Genomic DNA, 22,297 nt, shown 5'->3' with positions numbered 1-22,297 from the left:
CGGCGGTTGTCCTAATGGAGATCATTGTTCATCTGCAGACAATCAAAAACAATTTATAAATAACAAATCTCCTTTTGTGTTCGGAGATTCGTATTCAAGAATTGTGTCCAAGACGGGTAGCAATAGAGCAAGGTTCTCATCCTTATATGATAAACCATTGGAGATTAATGAAGGTAGCCTAACAAATGTCAAACCTCTACCTATTATTGGGAAAGGTAAGGGGGTCACAATTTCAAAAGATGTTACGAAGAGCCCGAAGCTACTCAAAATTTAGAAGATCTTTGCTTCTGGGGTGACGGAGACATTGCAGAAAGATTTGGAAAATGATGATTACCAAGAGAATTTGAATAAAGACAGTAAGGCAAATAACAATGTTGGGAACGAAAAGTCTGCAGAAGTTGAAGACATGAACATGGTTCAGCTTTATGATTAAGCTGAAAGAGGTCTTATTATTCTGGAAGTGACTGAAGCTGGAAATTATTCGACTAAAGAGCAAACTGGGAATGTTTTATTAAATGCTTGGAAGAAGAAATCACATAAGAGAATTTTCTGACACTGATTGGGATTTTGGGAATTGTTTGTCTGAAGATGGGATGACAGTCCAGTTGTATGAAGACAAGGTGTCGGAGAACACCAAAGCGTTGCAAAATGCGCTGGTGGTTAAGGCTTTTAGGGAGAATATACCATACTTCATTGTCAATGCTGAACTCAAAAGGCAATGGGCTTAATTTGGCAAATTCAATTTAACTTGGCTTGGTAAAGGGTGGAGCTTGTGTTTATTTGAGAATGAGAAAGCAGTGGAATTGATTCTTGCTAACGCCCCTAGTATGTGAAGGGGAACATAGTTGGTATGGTCAAGTGAAGCCAATCATTCTCTCCAAATTCTTTGAAAGGTTTGACAACACCTATATGATTAAGAATGCCAAATTTGCCTCTTCATTATTGGGATCCTATAAATGTTTGTAGGATCGCCTCAAAGGTTGGGAAACCTTATTTATTAGATGAAAATATGTTGCAATTGGGGAGGCGTGAATTTGCTAGAATTTGTGTTCACATCCACATTGAAGAATCTCTTCCACTATGAGTTTGGGTTGAAGGAAAATTAGTGAAATTCTTTCAAAAAATCGAATATAAAAGGGTTCCCAACATTTGTTTTTGTTGTGGGAAGATTGGTCATGACCAAAGAAATTGCCAGGATAAGATTACTCTATTGACATCCAGAGGTCCAGATGAGAATGTCTGCCATGGAAAGGATCCATGTGTAGCTCCAATTAAAGATAAAATACCTGAAGCTACAACATCTGAAGACAGTGGATATGGTCCCTGGATTCACGTTAGCTATGGAAGGAAGAATTTAAATTGAAATGGTTTTCGAGGAAAGAAGATTGGTATAGACAAAAATTCAAGTAAGAACAATTTCAGTTAGTGGACAAGAAGGGAATTCAGGGAGAAGAAGGTCGATGGCTCTGGAATAGTTGAAAGGGAAAATGTGGTGGAACCGGTTGATAAGGAGGTTTCACAATAAGATACAAATAACTCTCTAAAAATTAAACAAGCGGGAGTAATTACTGAAGTTATTTCAGAAGTTAACAATTTTATGTTCTAAGTGATTTGATGGAGGAAGAGGAAATGCAGACGGTTGATAATGGCAAAGCTAGAACTACTACTATGGAAGACAAAGGTGAGACAGAAACTATTAAATCATTTTCAATGAGTAAGGTAGATAAAGGAGACTACTCTCCTAAAGCAGTTGATAGGAATGAGATGGAAGAGTTAAAAGATGGAAGCTTTTCTAACATCAAGATTAAGCTAGACAAAGAGCTAAGAAGTTTTGGTCCTATAAAGCTATTGCCGAGAGGAAGGAAATTGGAGATTGAGGTGAAGGAGAAGAAGGGGAGCTCTTCCCCTTTTATTCCTTAATGGCATCAATTTTGTTTTGGAATTGTAGAGGAGCTAGGAAAAAGAAAGCTTCTCTATATTTGAAGGAGGTGGTGAAGGACAACAAGGTGTTTTTTGTTGAGCTTTTGGAAACTAAAGTCTCAAGTTTCAGCAAATCTGAAATTGATATCCTAATTGGAAATGAATGGGATTTTTTTTCATGTTCCTACTGTAGGTTTATCCGGGGGTATAGTAGTACTATGGAAGTTCAAATTAGCTTCCTTTACTTGCTTATTTTCTTCAAATCAAGTTGTCATAGGGGACCTTGAAATCATGTAGATGGGGAGGTGGAGAGTAGCCACGGTCTATGGTCACAGAGAACCAGTTCAGAGAAGACTTCTTTGGGAGAAGTTGGAGGAATTTGGCTCTAACAGGGGGGGGGGGTGGTTTGGTGGGGGATTTTAATTGCATTTTGGCTAAAGAAGAAAAAGAGGAGGAAGACCTTTTCAATTCTCTCAAGGAGCTAGAGAAATGAGTTCATTCTTAGCCAGGAGTGATCTTCATGAGGTGAGTGTTATTGGACAAAGATTCACTTAGTGAAATAACAAAGATAGCAATGCTAGAATTTTGGAGAGGTTAGATAGATGCTATGTTAATCCAGTTGCATTGAAGAACAATCGGGTGGTGTTGAGGCATTTATCAAGGGTTGCATCAGATCATTGCCCAATCATATTGAACTTCTTGGGAGGAAACTTTGGTTCTGAAAAGATCATAAGGTTTGAGGAAGTATGGCCTTCATATCCAACATCAATCAGGGTGGTTAAAGCAGCTTGGAGCAAAAAGATGAATGAGGATTATGCTGAAGCATTGAACTACAAATTTCGAAGGTCTCTTAAAGCTTTATTTTATTTGAGTAGAGCTAAGTTCAAAGAGTTTGATCAGCAAAAAGGCATTCTGAAAGCAAAAATTCTGGAATTGCAAGCTAAAGAATTTGATGAGGGATGGCTATCAGAAGAGGAAATCTTCTCCCTTCATTCATATATTGGAGAGCTGAACATTATATTAGCTCGGCAAAACACATGGTGGAAGCAAAGAGTGAAGGTCAGGTGGATGAAGGAGGTAGACACTAACTCTGGCATTTTTCATTATTTTGCTTCAGAAAGAAAAAAATTCAAATTGTTTTTATAGAATTAAAAAGGAGGATGGGTCATTTACTGAAGATTAGAATCAGATTTCTGAAACTTTTCTAAAGTTTTTCAATGGAAAGTGGAAAAAAAGGGAAGGTTATTTGAATGGTTGTCCTTTTCCTAATAATTCAATGGATGAGAAGGACAGGGAATGGTTAACCAAAATGCTATCCTTATAGGAATTGTAGATGGTAGTCTTGCAAACAATTGATAGCATAGCTCCTGGGAATGATGGGGTTTCATACTCTTTATTGAAATCATATTGGAACATAATTAATGACTGTTGGAATGCGGTAAACCATTTCTTTAGAAGGGGAAGGATGAATGTTGAATGGAAAGAAACCCTTCTCTTTCTCATTCCAAAGGTTTTGGAACCTTCAATACTGAGCCACTATAGACCTATTAGTTTGTGTAGATTCATTTACTAGGTGGTTGCAAGAATTCTATTGAACAAGATGAAATTGATGATTCATAAGTTGGCATCTTTGGAGCAAGCTGCATTTATCAATAGGAGTACCTTGGGGGATCATATTCTAGTGGTACAAGAGGCTTTTTAGAAGTTCAGGAGTTTAAGATCATCTAAGGGTTTGATTTCATTTAATGTAGATTTGGAACAAGCCTATGATAGCATGAGTTGGAACACTCTAAAGAGTGTTTTAGAATACTTTGGATTTTCGGATAAATTCTCCAGGTGCATCATGGAATGTGTGGAATTCGTGAGATTTTCCTTGATCATTAATGGAAAGATTTCAAGCTGGATTCATGTGGAGAGTGCCTTTCGACAAGGATGTCCTCTTTCACCCTATTTGTTCATTTTATGTTCTTAGTTGCTTACCAATCAGTTCAATCAAAATAAGGTAGCAAAGGGCATCATAATTGGTAGAAATTTGTCTAAGATTTCACATCTTTATATGCAGATGACATCATCATTTTCTCGCATGCTAACGTCAAAGAAGTAAGAGAAGTCAAATTAGTAATAATGGAATTCTGCAGCTGGACAAAGCAAAAGATCAATTTTAAAACATCGGTAATACTATTTTGAAGGCATGTAAAGAGAAGGAAGAGAAAAGCTGTTGAAAGAATCATGGGATTAAAAGTAGTTAAAGAGTTTGTGTACCTTGGAGTTAGAATGGCTTTGAGGAGGTTAAGAGCTGCAGACTTTCATTTCATTACAGATAAGGCTATGAAGCTCACGGTAGTATGGGACAGCATACAATTCTCTCTGGCTGGGAAAATGTTGCTAATCAAAATGGTTCTGCTATATATTCCAAATTTCTATTGTACTTATTCATTAGTTCCAAAAGGAATTCTTAAAGAGATAGAAAAGCATTGGCGAGATTTCATTTGGAATAAACAAAATGGGAGATTAGGTTTGCACTTAGTTAGTTGGAATAAACTGTGTAAACCAAGGGAACTAGGTGGCAGTGGAATTCATTCTTGTGTTGAAATAGTGGATGCTTTAAGAGCCAAATTAGCCTTTGTCAAACTATTTACATGGTTGCAACTACTATGAATGTAAATAGATTGAAGTGTTGTATTTCCAAAATTATTTTGGAAGAACAAGTTGCTTTCATTCCGGGAAGATCAATGTCTGATCATTGTTTGTTAGCCCATGAGATTTTCAATAAAGTCAGAATCTCCAAAAACAAGAAAGGTTTGATGGCAGTTAAGTTGGATATGGAGCAAGCCTACGATAGCATGGGTTGGGAGACATTGAGGAATGTACTAAAGTGGTTTGGCTTTCCAAATAAGATTTTCAATCTTATTATGGAATGTGTAGTTAATGTAAGGTTATCTATCTTGTTGAATGGGAAGAGTACTAGATGGATTAAAGTCAATAGAGGTTTTCGACAAGGTTGTCCTAAGTCACCATATCTTTTTATTATGTGCTCTCAGCTTTTATCAAACTCTATTAATCGAAGAGGACAGGAATTGGGAATTCACATTTCTCCAAGAGCTCAAAAAATCACTCTTTTGTTATATGCTGATGATGTGTTATTGTTTGGGACAGTATCTACTAATTTGATTGAAACTATGAAGGGAATAGTTAATTATTATTGCGGTTGGATGGGTTAAAGTATCAACAAAGATAAATCTCAAATTATCTTTGGGAAAAATGTTCGATCTTCTTTAAAAAGAAATATTGAAAGACAACTTGGCTTCAATGTGGTGAAGGCACTACAATACTTGGGAATAAAGATTGTTTTAAGAAGAATGGTGAAGAATGACTTCCAATCTTTGATTGATTATGCTTTAGATAAAATTAACTCATGGGGAACTAGATTTTTATCTTTGGCTGGTAAGATGATGCTCATAAGATCATCTTTTCTTTCTTTATCAAAATTTATATCCACTCACTCAATGGTTCCCAAAGGAATCTTGTATGAATTGGATAAGTTTTGCAGAGAATTCATTTGGCACAAAGATAATGGTAAAAGCGGTCTTCATTATATGGCTTGGAAGGAGGTGTGTAAATTTAGAAGTATAGGGGGAATGGGTTTGCATTCAGCAGTCCAGAAGGTGGGTCCTCTAAGAGTGAGATTGGATTGGAGGTATGTTCAAAATCATGCATCATTGCTTCATGAAATTATTTCAGCTAAATATGGTCCAAACATTTGGAATGGGGAGTTCAAAAGAGGTCATCTAGCTGCTTGGAATATTTTTCTAGATGGGGCTGTTCATCTCAAACTGTTAATCAAATGGCAAGAGGTTAATTGAGAGAATATTGATGTTATGAATGATATTTGGCTGCTGGATAAATGCTTCAATAAATGAACAATGCTAGCTGATTGTGTGGGTCTAAAGGAGTAAAGCTTCAGCATTTTTTATTTTAAGATGGTGAATGGAATGTACAAGAACTGAATAAATTTTTTCATGAATATTTTGTCAAATTAATAGTGAACGAATGCTATATCTACGGTGGAGATGAAGATCAAATAGAATTTTTGTTTTAGCATTCAGGAAAAACTTTATCCACATTAGATTTTAATGAATTAGTCAAGAATAATTTGGAAGATGATGATCTTGGCTTCTCTAATTGGTTAAAGAAATTGAAGTTAAATCCAAGAGTTGAAATGTTACGGTGGAGAATGAGGAGGGATGCATTACCAATGAATGAATTTTTAAAGCATAGAAGGTTATGGCATAATGATCTTTGTGCTAGAGGTTGTCAAGTGGTGGAAGATTGCTCTCATATTGCTATACATTGCAAATTCATGGTTGAGATCTTATGCAAATTAAGACAATGGGGATTCCAAATTCCTATCTTTAATTCCTTGACAAATTGCATATTTGAACTCAAAAATCTGTCCAAAAACCATGTGAATATTGTGAAGGTATATTGTACAACTGTATTTTTTGCTTGGAAATGTCAGAATGACATTAAACATGACAAAACTTCTTCTTCTGCTTTGGTGGTTGCTGCTAATGTTTTATCTACATAAATGTCCAAATATCCAATTCTAGATGACTAGGGTGCTTCTCGCCATATGGAGTTCAAAGGTATTTGGCACCCTCCACCTCTAGATTGGATTAAGATAAATATTGATGCATCCTTGTTGAATTCGAATCTTGCATGTATTGGGGGCATTATTAGAGACCATAAAGGAAGATTTCTTCTTGTCTTTGGTAAAAAGAAAATTCATTGGGACATAAATAAATTGGAGATGGAAGCTATTATTTCCTTAAGAGAATTTATACAAGATTGGATGTTTGAAAGCAAAGGAGCAATAATTGAGGGAGATAATTTGAATGTGATTAAAATCCTTCAAATTTCTACGAAGAAATCAACATTGCAATCCTACAAGCTGATTTCGGAGAAGCTCTCTTTTCTGAATGACTTCAATAAAGTTATTTTCCATCATAATTCAAGAGAAGGTAGTAAGGTAGCCGACATGTGTGCTACTTTGGCTTTAGACAAAATTTTTTGCTTTGATTTATTTTCGTTTGATAGCATTCCTTCTACTTTATGTAGTTTAATAAAGAAGGAATGTGATAGTCGCTTTTCCTTTAATAGTTTGTAATAAATTTAGTTTTTATTATTTTAATGCTATTTGCATTTCTCAAAAAAAAAAAAATCCAACAATGGATGGATTGTAATCAACCTTTTTTTTATACTATTTGAAGAGTTAGAGATTTATATGATCATAATGTTGGTATATTTCCTATTTTAGGCATAAAATATATTGTTTGAAACTATGCACAAAACCTTTATCTGGTCAACTTTATTCCTAATGTCTATAAAAAATTATTTTAGTGTTGTAAGAACTCTAACCTAAAACTAATTAGGTTAGATAGGTTGGTTGGATCTTTTCTCTTGCTCTTAAAAGAAGATTTAAAATGATTAGAGTTTTCATACAGTTAATGCAAAAGCATGAAAATTGTACTCCTCCCTTGGGTTTCCTATCACACCGACAAATAATAAAAAATTAATACTTTAAATAAGCAAGACCTAAACTTACAAATGTTAACCGCTTAACCATGTACTGAATAAACTAAAAACACAACCTTTACAAAGTCATAAGGAAATGCCTTCTTAATGCAATATTTCAAAAAAGGCCCTATGCTTTGTAAATTAACTATTATTTTTATTAGGCATAAGCTTAACATAAATAATATAGTGCACAAAAGTTTACTATCATATCTTTCTTTCTCTTCCAATGACTATTATAATTATTTTAAGTAAAGAACATAAGGATTTCATGATAGTCAATGGGGGAGATGTAGAAGTTATGATATTCATCACTATCAAATTGATAAATTGGGATACGGAAGGGTTGGATTTTTACTACTTAGGTGAAAGATTACCACTTTCATTTAACAAAAATAGAGTCATTATGAGGGTCTTTTACATTGGAAAAGAATTCCCATCCAATAGGGACTACAATAATGGTGGTCTAACTCTCTAAAAGTTTCAAGTTTTTCTTTGCCTGTAACAAGTTATATTATCACTCTAATTACTAAAAACTAGCTGAAGGAAAAGAGTTTTGTGAATAATCAATTATTATACCATTCCTCTATGATAGCTCTTACAATTATTCTATCATCAAGGGAGGTTAAGCTTGATCTCTTCTGCCCAATGTGAGATTAGAAGCCATTGGATGGTGTTGAGCAGTATATTACACAATTATACAAGATTTTGATATAAGAGGAAAAGTGAAATGATATGGAGTATTTTTTCTCTTTCTATAAAATGACAAATACTGCATTGCTGAGCATTATTATGCTTTGGTGTTGTTAAATCCTTGTGACACTAAACTGGCATAGCACTGCAACACTATGCCATAAATTCCTTCCACTATTTAATACATCATAATTTAGAGGTAGTAAAAATGAACAATATTATAATTCTAGTTTATAAAAGATACTAGTAATTACATAAATCAATCATTCTTATTATTGCTTAATTTGAATTTATCGGTTATGTTTTTAATTATTAATTTTATGAATTTCATGTAAATATTCTAGCTTAATGATTAGATATGATTGTAGTTAAAATTGAACTTTCATGAGTTCACCATCATTTGTGTTGATTTTCTTAGTCCATCTTTTATGAATTTAAGTGTAAGATTGAAATCAGATTCTAAAATTTTAACTAATACCAATTTATTAATGTACTCATCTTTTTGTATTTTCTTCTATTTCTTTCTTTTTCTTTTTCTTTTTAGAACTATTTTTTGAGTTACTTTTCTCATTAATTTAAGAAGTACAAAGTTCATGATTATGAAAATCAATTTTTGCTTTAAACCCTTTTTATAATCTTTATGAAATTTATGTATGGATTTAATAATAAATCATGCAACGGCTCTCTATGTTCTAGCATTTCTAAGGCGATTCTAGAGTTCCTACTCTGTCGAACTTTTCTTTATTGTGGATATTTTGTTTTTCTAGTTTTGCTTGGTTTTCTTTGTCCGGTCTCTATTTTCCATTTGGTTTCACGATTTTCTTTTAATTCCTTTAGCTTTCTTGATGGTTTTGGGTGATGATGAAGCCATCATCATCGAACACTTGGCTCATTATGAAAGCGGAAGGTAAGTCTCAATCTTTTAAGAAGGTTCATGCAAGTGGTGATTCATCCTCTAGCTCTAAGGTTTATTTCATTGATACTTCTTTCAAAGGTTTACCATATTTGATTCTTGACAATAAAGTGATTTTTGATCTTACCAATCCCTTCGCTTTTGCTCTTGCAGGGAAATTTATTTTATGCCAGATAGACTTGGATATCATCTTTAAGTTTTGTATAAACCTTAAACTCTCTGAAAAAAAGGACCAATGCCATGTTTCAATATAACTTTCAAATGATTTAGATTATACCCATATTTTTTCAAGAAAAGTGTATTCTATTCAAGGTTGCCAAATGCGCTTGCTTAAATGGACTTCTGATTTTGATGTTAGAAAGGAATCACCTGTATCCCATGTTTGAATTTCATTTCCAAATTTGAGGTTGCATTTTTTTAGATCTCAATTTTTTTTTTCTTTAACTTCTATTTTTTGTAGACCATCATAGATGGATCTAGTTACCCCATATGTTTCTAGACAATCAGTTGCTCAGGTTATGGTTGAAATAGATATTTCAAAGAAACATCCCAAGGAAATATGGATTGGTTTTGAGCTCCAAGGTTATAAACAAAAAGCTGAATTTTAAATTTTCCAATATTTTATTGTTATTGTAAAATGCATGGTCCTTGTAATTCTTGATGCTTTCAATTACATCCTCATTCATGTAAGCAAAAGGAAACATCTAAAGATCTAGAAGGGAAAAATATTATGAGGAATCATTCATATGTTTAAATTTATAATCCTATGAAGGAAATGGTTGAGGAGCATATCTCTCAGTTGAGTAACCCCCCTAACATCCATATGGATGGAGGGATTGGTGATCATGAACCTATGGCCCCATCAGTGGATAATATGGGAGATAAAAGTACTATTGAGGTGGTTAATCCCTCAAGCCAATCCACAACATTGGAGGGCTTGTTGATCCTTATGCTGGTATTATTGGCACAAATTATCTGGTCTCTAACAACATTGGTAATGTGGATGAGCAAAGGGTGGCTACCAATATAGATGAACATATGGATGTTATGGTTGTTGAGCATAACAATATGTTTACTAGTTTACAATTACCTTATTATATCAACAACAGCTTAGTTTAAATTGGTTTTGATATATACAACAAGGAGTCCAATCATCATGTTAATTTTGTTTCTATTTCTCATGTACAAGACATTGTAGAGCATAATATGGGAAGAAGGAGAACTTGTGCAAGGGGATATTTTTGTGGGTACTATCAACTCAGGTTCTAATGTGAAAAAGGGTTGTAAGGATTCTTAAACTCTACCTCAAAATATTTTTTCTATGAATGATTATGAAAATATGATAGATATCAATAAAGAAGATGCTTATGAGGAGAGTGAGTTTCATTTAGTTCAATCTAGAAAGAATAAGAAACAAAAAATATTATGCTTAAATCCTCTAGAACCACCTAAAAATCTTCTCATTTAAACTCTCATTATTAAATCTATTATTTAGAATGTTAGGGGTATTGGTTGCCCTTCTACGAGTGCTAGTATGAACAACTTATATCATATTCATAATTTTTCCAATCATATTTTGATTGAGCCTTTTGTTTCTAATGTTAAATTAGATGGTATTGCTAGGTTATTAGGTTTTAATCATGCTATGGCTAATTTTTTTTTAAAAAGATTTGGTTTCTTTGGAAGGATCCTTTGGTTATTGAGATTATGGGTGATTTTACTCAGGTGTTACACTACAGTAATGATTTTTTACATTACCATTGTTTTTCTTCATTTGTTTATGCAGCTTCACCTCATAGCACTAGAAAGATTTTGTCTGACTAACTTATTCATTTTTATAATGGTATTAATTCTCCCTGGTTAGTGGGTGGAAACTTTAACACTATTTCCACCCTAGTTGAAATTCTTGGGGGTCAAATTATGTTTATCAATATATGGAGGACTTTAATAATATGATATTAGATTGCAACCTCATTGATATTGGTTATACTGGTAGAAATTTTACTTGGAATTATGGTAATCATTGGCCAAGGTTAAATTGTGTTCTATTTAATGATATTTGGATTAATATCTTTACTTTTATGCATGTTGAACATCTTCATAGAATTCTTTCTCAACATTCCCTTATGCTTATTTTGATTAGGCTTAGAAATGACATCTATCTTGTGTTGATCTTGCTTTTGTATGTTCTTGGAAAATCAATGAAATGTGATATATTTTGTTGACATGTATTAGTTCTTAACTCTTGAAATGTTTGTGAAAGAATCTTTTGTAGTTGATCGTTGAAATGGGTTATCAATTACTTTGCTCTACAAATTAATTTCCTTACAAAATTTAATCTTTCAAAAATTTAAATTAAAATTATAAATAGATAAGGAGATTAATATCATGTTCTTATAAACAAATATATCTAAGCTATAATTATTGCTAGATTGATGTATTATTATTTTTTATTTCTTTTAAAATATGTTTATTTTTATTATTAGGAAAATTTAAATTTAGATTACTAATATTAGAAAGACAAAAAAAAAGGTTAGATGCACAAAGCGTTCAAAAATAAAAAAAAAGATGTGTGATGGTTTACAAAGTGAAAAGATGCACAAAATTAACCCAAATAAAAAAATGGATAAAGTGTGCCTCAAATATTTGAAAAGATGTGCAATATCACCAATTCAAAACATTTATTTTATTCTTTCTATTATCATTCAATTTCTATTCCAAATCCATTTTATTAGCAATCATATTGAATATTGAATTCGAAGTTATAAAATCTTCTTTTTGTTGCATATCTGAGTTTATGGATTAGACTTTTGATGATAACAAACATTCATAATTATATACGACTTCCTTGCCTACTAACTTTTTAGGTCCACAAGATCGAGTGCAACTCAAGCCAGCTCAAGATTGGGTAGATTAAGTTTAAGTCAGTCTGTATTTTTCTTTTTTGAGTCCATTATAAAAGTGGTTCCTAATACTAAGTAACCTTGCACACACACACTTGAGGGTTTGTTTGCTATTTTCTATTTTGAGTACATCGGCTTGGATGATGTCCATATCGACCAGGATGATCCAACTAAGAATAAAAACCCTAACTAGGGCATCCTAGTTAAGGTAGCCATCATTAAGCACATCATCCTGGACTATCCTTATATTGGCCATGACGATAGGCTCAAATCAGAAAGAATCAGTCACCAGATCTATTTAGGTAAGATTTATTTACATCAGCCTAAATGATTTAACATAATTATGCCTAAATTAATCTGGTAATTAAGGAAAGCAATTAAGGCTTGATTGAAATGATCACATCATCCTGGACGATCGTAGGATAATCCAGGACAATCAATTCAAAAATCCTTGGTTGCTCCTGGATGATTGATCAACATCGGCCAGCTCCTATTTAGAGCGATGTTCTGGATGATTTTCCTTGATTTTGAACTAATTGTCTGGGATGATCATGCGATCAGCCCGGACGATCATGCGATCGACCCGAATGATCAAGCTAATTTTGGATCATCTTGACCTCACTTCCGAGCGATTGTCTGGCCGATAATCTGTGATTTGAACTAATCATACAGGATGATATGTTATCGTTCTGGATGATATGAACAAATTTCTTCTATTCATCCCAGATCATCCTGGCTAATTAGGCTTAAATTGTGCTGATCATACAAGATGATATTTATATCGTCCAGGATGATAAAGTCAACAAGATGTAATTAATGAGCTATTCTGAAGCTCTTCTATTTAAGAGCTCTTGTTGTTTACTTTGTAAGATCTTTTGCTGCTGTCTTGACCTGAGATAGCCAAGAGGAGAGGGAGAGAGAGGGAGGAACTTGTGAAGGGGAGTTTATGAGAGGGATTCACAAAGGTTGCTCCAACCAAGGTTCTAAGGCATCTTCTCCAGTCTTTGTCCTTCATCCTTGGGGGTTCAAGGGAGGTCTTCTTCAGTAATTGGTCGAGGTTCTCTCCCTACTTCAGGAGGAAGCAAAAGGAGTTGGGTTGTCTGCCTCGCCGGGGTTGGTGAAAAGGAGTTTTTGTAAGAGCTTCTCCACCTTGCTGTGGGAGCAAAAGGAGAGTCACGTTTGTAGTGCAATACCTGGAGGGCACCTCTGGGGACTGGTCGAAGGTCGAGTTGACCGAACCACTATAAATCCTCTGTATTCTTTTCTTGCTATGATCCGTATTTTTTTTTTTTTTTGCAAGTTGATTTCATTGTCGTGATATTGGTTTGATTTTTATTTGTGCTTTACTTAAGAAAATTTTTAAAATACCAATTCACCCCCCCTCTTGGTTAGCCTCGTGCTAGTTCTTAAGGGCTTAACATCTTTAACAAACTTTTAAGTGGTATCAGAGCGGGATTCATAAAACCTAAGTTTGAAAACTTTTTAAATTTTGATCCATGGATAATAATAGAAATTATAATACCGTGGAAGGGTATTCTTTTACCCGACCACCTTTATTTGATAATATCCATTTTAATTTTTGGAAAACTCGCATGTCTATATCTTAACAATCAATTGATTATTGCTTGTGGATGCTTGTTAAGGATGGTTATACACCTCCAACTGAAAAATTGAATGGTGTTACTGTCCCTCTTCCTTTTACTGAATGGACTCTCGATGATAGGGATTTATCACAATTAAATGCAAAATGTTTGAACTATTTTTTCTATGCTTTGAAATAGAAAGATTACATGCGTGTTTCTACTTGCACTATTGGTAAAGAAATTTGGGATAAATTGTGTATCACCTATGAATGTACTAATGAAGTTAAGCAATCCCGTTTGAATATTCTCTTACATGATTATGAACTTTTTTGTATGAAATCTTCTGAATCAATTTTTGAAATGTATGCAAGGTTTACTCAGATTGTTACTTCTTTGCATGTCTTAGGAAGAGAACTAATTAACTATGAAAAAGTTAATAAAATTTTGAGATGCTTGTTTTCCTTTTTTGATGCTAAAATCAATATAATTATTGAATCTAAAGATTTGAATACCTATTCAGTTGACAACTTACTTGGCTCACTCATTGCTACGAGCAAGGGGTAAATCAAAGAAACCTTGGTGCAGGTGAGAAAAAGAAGGAGAAAACTGTGGCATTGAAGGCCAACAGCATAAACTCTGATTCTTCTAGGTCTGAAAGCGATGATGTTTCCTTAATAATAAGGAAATTCAAAAGCTTTCTAAGGAAGAGGAAAAAGAACCATCAAAAGTGGAATAAAGGTAAAGGAAACAAAAATTTTAAGAGTTCTAATGATATGATTTGCTTTGAATGCAAGAAGCTAGGACATGTTAAAGCTGATTTCCCTACACTTAAGTCTCACCCAAGCAAGGAGAAGAGTGAGGAGAAACCCAAGTTCAGGAAAGATAAGAAAAGATTCCAAAAGTTCTAGGCAGATTCTGCATCAGATTTATCTGAGACTGAACATGAAGATGAGACAATAAACTTGTGCTTAATGGCAGATGATCATCTTGATCAAGGTGACCAAGAAGAGGTATGTGAACTAACCTATGAGCAACTCCTTGAAGTTTCTAAAAAATTTCATGCATCATATAGGAAGCTGAAGAATACTCATGCTAGTTTGAAATTAGAATTTTTAAATTTACAAAAAAAAGTATGAAATTATTCTTAAATATCATTCTATAATTTATATTAATTACATGGCTTTACTTGATGAGTTTGATGCATTAAGCAAAAAACATGCTAATTTATGTGATGCTCATCATTCTTTAAAATCATCCCATGCTGATTTAGAAAAAGAATATAAAAAAACCTTCATTTCATGCATCACATAAAAATCATCACCATAGATTAGTGCATCCTTTTCTTAGAATTAGATGTTTTTCATATGGCATGTTAGGACACATTGCATAGACTTGCACCATTCACCGTAGTCCATATTGGGTTTAGAAACCCAAATTGCAAGATTCACAGTATAACACATGCATTGCATTCCACTTTTCATAAGAAGGGACCCAAACCTGTTTGGGTTCCTAAATCTGACATTTGATGATTTTATAGGAAAGCTCTCACAAAAGGCCTCATGAGAGTACGTGGTACCTGAACAATGGATGCTCTCGACATATGACTGGCGACACCAATCAATTCAATTTGTTGGAGACCAGGATAGGAGACAAGGTTACTCTTGGAGACAACACCACCAGGAAGGTGATAGGCTCAGTTATAATTTGTAATTCCAATAACCTTTTGATTGAAAATGTTTTGCTTATAGATAAACTGAAACACAACTTACTCAGCATCAGTCAGCTTTGTGACAAGGGCTTTATCATAACATTTTTGGCAAATTCATGTATTATTAGCTTAAATAATAACACTATTTTATAGAGAAAGCAGATCAATAACGTTTACATGCTTGATTTAAATAATATTGAATGTGCTGCTTCATTTTGCTTAAAAATTGCTGTTGATGATTCATGGTTGTGGCACAGGAGATTATGTCATGCCAATATAAAAACCCTTAGGAAAGTGACCCAAAAGGACCTAGTTAGTGGAGTCCCCAAGCTTAAGTTTTCAAAAGACCACCTTTGTGATGCCTGCCAATTCGAAAAGCAAGTCCACTCCACTTTTCACCCCATTAAGGACATTAGCACCTCTAGACCTTTAGAATTCTTTCACATGGATTTGTTTGGACCCATTAGCACTGCCAGCTTGGGAGGGAAAGTCTTTGGTGTTGTGATTGTTGATGACTACTCAAGGTTCACTTGGATTAGATTTCTATCACACAAAAATAAGTCTTTTGATGAGTTTAGAGCCTTCTTCACTTGGATTCAAAAAAAGCTAGGTTGTGAGATCTTGACCATCCATAGTTATTATGGGGGAGATTTTAAAAATGAGATATTTGGAGATTTTTGTGAGGACAAGGGGATTATCCACAACTTCTCAGCTCCTAGGACCCTCAATAGAACGGGGTAGCTGAAAGAAAGAACTAGAACTTAGTGGAAGTCGCTAAAGCCATGCTTGCTGAGTATTCACTTCCAAAATACTTTTGGGCTGAAGTAGTTAACACAGCTTGTTATGTGTTGAATAGAGTGAATGTTAGATTCAAATTAGATAAGACACCCTATGAGATCCTTAAGGGTAGGACACCCAATCTTTCTCACCTTCATATCTTTGGTTGTAAGGTTTTTATTCACAATAATGGGAAGTCTCACTAAGAAAAATTTGACCCAAAATCAGATGAAGGAGTGTTCTTAGGATATTCTAGTGTTGGGAAGTCTTTTAGGGTGTTTAATAAGAGGACTTTGGTGGTGAAGGAAACTACTCATGTAATATTTAATGAGTCTAATCCTAGAAAGCCTAGAGATGAGGATGATGATGATGTTGGAGAGATTACCACTAGAGTAGAAAATTTAGAGAAGATGGTAGAGCACTAGAACACTAAAGGAGTAGGAGATGTTACCCAAGGAATATAAAATGTAGATCTGGAGGAAAGGCTTGAACCTTCACACACTTTGCCTAGAGATTGGAGATACTCTTCGAGTTACCCTAAAGATCTGATCTTAGGAGACCCTTCTGATTGAGTTAGGAGTAGACATGGACTTAGGAAGGAAGTGAACCACTCTACCTTTATCTAAATGACTGAACCCACCAACATAAACCATGTCCTTTTTGATGAGTTTTGGATCTTAGCCATGTAGGAGTAATTGAACCAATTTATTAGGAATGATGTTTGGGAGCTTGTAGAAAGACCTAAGGGACAAAGTGTAGTTGGAACAAAGTGGGTCTTTAAGAATAAAGTGAATTATTATGTAGTGGTGGTTAGGAATAAGGCAAGATTGGTGGCTAAGGAGTACAACCAAATAGAAGGGATAGATTTTGATGAGACCTTTTGCCCTTATGGCAAGATTGGAAGTCATTAGAGTGCTATTAACCTTTGCCTGTTATAAGGGATTTAAGCTTTATCAAATAGACATTAAGAGTACCTTTTTAAATGAGGTAATAAAAGAGGATATGTTTGTAGAACAACTCCCAGGTTTTGAGAGTTCCCAATTTTCAAATCATGTTTTCAAATTAAAAAGGCCTTATATGGATTAAAGTAGGCACCCAGAGCTTGGTATGAGAGGCTTAACAAATTTTTACTAGAGAGAGTTTGTTAAGGGGAGCGTAGACACCACCTTTTTTTTTAGGATAGTAGGAAATAATTTACTCATTATTCGTATTTATATCGATGATATACTTTTTGGATCTTCTGATAAGAGATTATGTGATGAGTTTTCTAAAATAATGAGTTGAGAGCTTGAGATGAGTATGATGGGAGAGTTGTCCTACTTTTTGGAGTTTAGTATAAGATAATTAGATGATGGAACCTTTCTAAATCAATCAAAATACATAAAAGACATTTTGAAGAAGTATGAGATGGATAAAGCCAAGCCAATTAATACTCCCATGACCTCTAGTGTTCAGTTAGATAAGGACCCAAGTGAAAAATCTGTTGATCAGAAGAAATACAGAGGGATGATTAGATCTTTACTTTACATGACTGCTAGTCAACCTTATATAATATTTATCATTTGTCTTTGTGATAGATTTTAAGTTGACCCTAAGGAATCCCACCTGACTGTAGTTAAGAGAATTCGTAGATACCTTTTAGGGACCCAAAATTTAGGAATCTGGTACCCTAGGTACAAAACTTCTTTTAAGATTATTAGATATTCTGATTCTAATTTTGTAGGATTTAAGGTGGATAGAAAAAGAACTTCTAAAACTTGCCAATTCATAGGACAATCTTTAGTCTCTTGGTCTAGTAAAAAGCAAAACTCTGTTACACTTTCTACTATTGAAGCTGAGTACATTACTTTAGGAAGTTGTGTGGCCCAAGTTCTTTGGTTAAAATAGCAGGTACTGAATTTAGGATTACTTGTAGGCACCATATCAATTTTTTGTGACAACATTAGTGTCATCTGCATTTCTAAGAATCCTATCCAACATTCAAGGACTAAGCACATTGACATTAGTTATCACTTTATTAGAGACCATGTGACTAACAGAGATATTGAGTTACACCATGTGATGATTGAGAATCAACTGGCTGACATATTTACTAAATCAATGGCCTTCGACACTTTTAACACTTTAAGGACCAGATTGGGTGTGATTGACATTAATGCATGAACTTCATTTCTACTGATTTTTGATCTGCTATTTCCTGATTACTTTGCTTTATTTTTGGTAGTTTTTTTGTTATTTTTTCTTTATTTTTACTTTATTTTTTGTATGCCTTAATTTGTTTTTTTTCAAATTATTGCTGAATTGATATCTTATGCATTTTGTTTGTATTTTTGAAAATTTATAGTCAATTTGTTACATCTCTTAATCTGCTAAAGGGTAAAAACACCGTTGATTATGTCTCTTTCTCTAACTTATTTTGGTGGTGAAATTTTCTTTTCTAAACAAAATTCTATCTCAAATTAACAAGTGGATTTTTTAATTGAGATCTTTTCTACCTTGCTACAGTAATCTAGCTTATATTTATAATAACCATAGTTTTTTTTACTTCAAGATTTCTCATTATCCTGTCAATGCATCTCTCATATGATTTTTTATTCTATTTTATGGTTTGTTCTTCCCTATATTAGAGAGTGAGTTTTCTTTTTCTTCTCTAATATCTAGAAGATATACTCATAACTAAAAATATTTAAGAGTTTTTGGAAAAGAATCTAGCTTGCAAAAAATAATAAAAAAAGTGGCCAATGATGCCAAAAAAAAGATGCGCAATGACTCCAAATTGAAATATATATATATACACACACACAAGTGTATCAAAAATCAAAAGATGCTCAAAGTGCGCCATTCAATGGACAAGAGGCATAAAATGAGCCCATCAAAAAGCAAGCTATCTTCCTTTCTTCCAACTCTTAAAACTTAGAAGATTTCATGTATCACTTGAGATTTTCAAGGACTTGATTTCGAATTTTGTGATTGTAACAAACTACTTTGATACAATATTTTATAAGATATTTTTTTGAAACCAAGTTTTAATCGGATCTCTTTTTCTTATCCAATTGATTTTTCTGAGTTAGTCCTTTTTTATTTCAAAAGATGATTTTTTTCCTAAAAGAAGTTCGAGCTTAGGGTTAACATGATCGGATATTTTATCATTTTTTTTTTGGATTTTTGATGTTGTTAAGTCATTAACTTACAAATTTTTAAAATCAATCACATGGAGACTATATCATGTTCATGCCTTGATTAAAAAAAACTTTGTTTATTCGGTAGTTTTTATGCCTTTTTTGTGTTTTATCATTGTTGTTTTTCGTTGATTTTATTATTTTTTGGCGTTCTCTGATCATCTCCATCCATCATCTGATTTTCAAATTTTTGTCACATCATCCTGGATGATATTTATATAATCCTGGACGATCTGTTCATCTTTCTGCTCAAATACTACATCTGATGAATATTTTGACTTTTTTGATCTTCATCATCCTGGACGATCCATTATCGTCCTGGAGGATATGATCATCCTTTACTACAATCATCTTGATCATCTTAGCCGATACATTTTTTGTCCTGGATGATGCGTTTATTAGTAATCGTCCCGTCCGATACACCTGTTCGTCTTGGACGATACATATATTAGCACATTTAAAATCTATAAATTCTCCCAGGACGATCCATTTTTGGACAATCATCCTGGACGATCCACTGTTCGTCTTGGATGATACACGTGGCATATGATTTAAAATGTTTTCAATTTGACCAGTACGATCCATTATTGAGCATCATCCTGGATGATCCACATAATCGGCCTGGACGATATGCTTTTTCAACGATCGTCCAACCTGACACCTTGGGATGATTGCTTGTGTCAAATCATCCAGGACGATCAGACCACCTTTTTTTGACCAATCGTACAGCCGTAATAATTGCACCAGATCGGCCTGGATGATCCTGCGATCGTCCCGGACGATCCTGCGATCGTCCCGGACGATCCTGCGATCGTCCCGGACGATCCTGCGATCGTCCCGGATGATCCTGCCAATTCTTTAAATTGAGGCCAAATTTAACCATTTTTATTCACACCTCTCCTTCTCTTTGCTTCCTTGCTCCTATTCCTTGCTTTTTCTGTTAATGGATGGTGGCAAGCATTCTCATCACACGTCTTGAAGCTCCTCGAGGGCCATGCTGGAACCTTAATTTTGGGAGGTAGACGATCAGGCTGCCTACCACTAATACAAGATGTGCAGTATTACTCTCTTCGATCAATCAATCCAAACCACCTCTCTTATCTGGTTCTCAACCTATTCACTCAAACCTCTATATGTTTTCTTCTCACTCTCGCAATCCCTTTTAATTCAGAACTTTTATTTGAATTTTATGCCAACCACCGAATCAATTTTTCCTACACTACTCTCACTTCATATGTGAATCGACACCCTGTCGAGATCACATACCAGGATTGTGCAGAATTGTTACATCTTTCCACCACTGGGGATAAGCTGCATACCTTGGTTTTTGATCCTGATTTTAACTGGGAAACGACCAATCACTTTCTTCGCCACACCAATGCCCACTTTCATGGTCAAGAGACTAGCTCTTTACTTAAAGATGCTAGGACGATTCAGCACGTCCTTCACACCTCTATAATTCCCAAAGCCGACGACCGAATCCATATCACTCCCCTTCTTTCACTCACCACTTTTACATAATGGCCAATCATGAATTCAATGCAACTGACCCGATCTTTTGCTACATCGAATAATTGACTATAACTTAAGATCCAGGTCATAGAAGGAAGCCCAATCTTGCTCTAGGATACATCATTGCATATATTCTAGAATCCAAATACAACCTTCAATTTCCTGCTCCTCCCTACCTTCAGCCACCCTTCTTTTCAAACAGTTTCTTCAACATCCTTCACAATACTCGTCTCCACCTTGGGGATGAGGAAGCTTAGGGGGCTGAGGAGGAGGAGGCTCCTTCTCCTAATCCTACACCTGTTCCTCTCCGCCAGCTCTCTTAGTTGGATCAGTTGGTGGAGAGATTTGATCAGTGGGAGACCCACTTTGAGGCCTACATTACTGCACAGGAGCAGCAACATACTGAGGACATCATCCACATGCAGCACCAGCACGACCAAGACATGGCCTGGTTTGGATCTAAGTTTGCATCATTTACCAGTTACTTTCAGTAACCACCACCACCACCTCCTCCGTCTGATGATCAGGGTCCCTCATTTTACTAATTTTTTTTATTATGCTATTTTTTGTAGTTTGTTTTTCTTATGGTTGCTTTAGTTTATATTATGTTTTTTTAGTTTTCTCCTCCTTTTTGTGATGTCAAAAGGGGGGGGAGTCTGCTAGAACTTGTACTTTTGATTATGGAATTTAGTTAACTGCTTTTCAATACACTATTTTCATTAGACTGCCATAACTGCTTAGATTTTTCTGGTTGTGTTTGCCATCATCAAAAAGGGGGAGATTGTTACAAATCTGAGTTTATGTATTAGACTTTTGATGATATCAAACATTCATAATTGTATGCAACTGCCCTTCCTACTAACGTTTTAGGTCCACAAGATCGAGTGCAACTCAAGCCAGCTCAAGATTGGGTAGATTAAGTTTGAGTCAGTCTGTATTTTTCTTTCTTGAGTCCATTGTAAAACTGGTTCCTGATACTAAGTAACCTTGCACACACACACTTGAGGTTTTTTTTTTACTATTTTCTATTTTGCATACCTTAGCTTGGACGATGTCCATATCGGTCAGGATGATCCGACTAAGAACAGAAACCCTAATTAGGGCATCCTAGTTTAGGCAGCCGTCATTAAGCCCATCTTCTTGGACTATCCTTATATCGGCCAAAATCAGCCGCCAGATCTATTTAGGTAAGATTTATTTTTTGACATTGGCCAGGTCAATCCAATATATTGGCCTACACAATTTAACGCAATTATGCCTAAATTAATCTGGTAATTATGGAAAGCAATTAAGGCTTCATTAATACGATCACATTATCCTGGATGATGGCAAGATCATCCAGGACGATCAGTTCAAAAATCTTTGGTTGCTCCTGGACGATCAACATCGGCCAGCTCCTATTCAGAGTGATGTTCTGGACGATTTTCCTCAGTTTTGAACTAATCATCCGGGACGATCGTGTGATTGGCACGGACAATCAAGCTAATTTTGGATCGTCTAGACCTCCTTTTTAAGCGATTGTCTAGCCAATAATA

Source organism: Dendrobium catenatum, unplaced genomic scaffold (genome assembly GCF_001605985.2).
Source record: "Dendrobium catenatum unplaced genomic scaffold, ASM160598v2 fragScaff_scaffold_304, whole genome shotgun sequence".
Taxonomy (NCBI): domain Eukaryota; kingdom Viridiplantae; phylum Streptophyta; class Magnoliopsida; order Asparagales; family Orchidaceae; genus Dendrobium; species Dendrobium catenatum.
Note: the sequence above shows the minus strand (reverse complement) of the source record.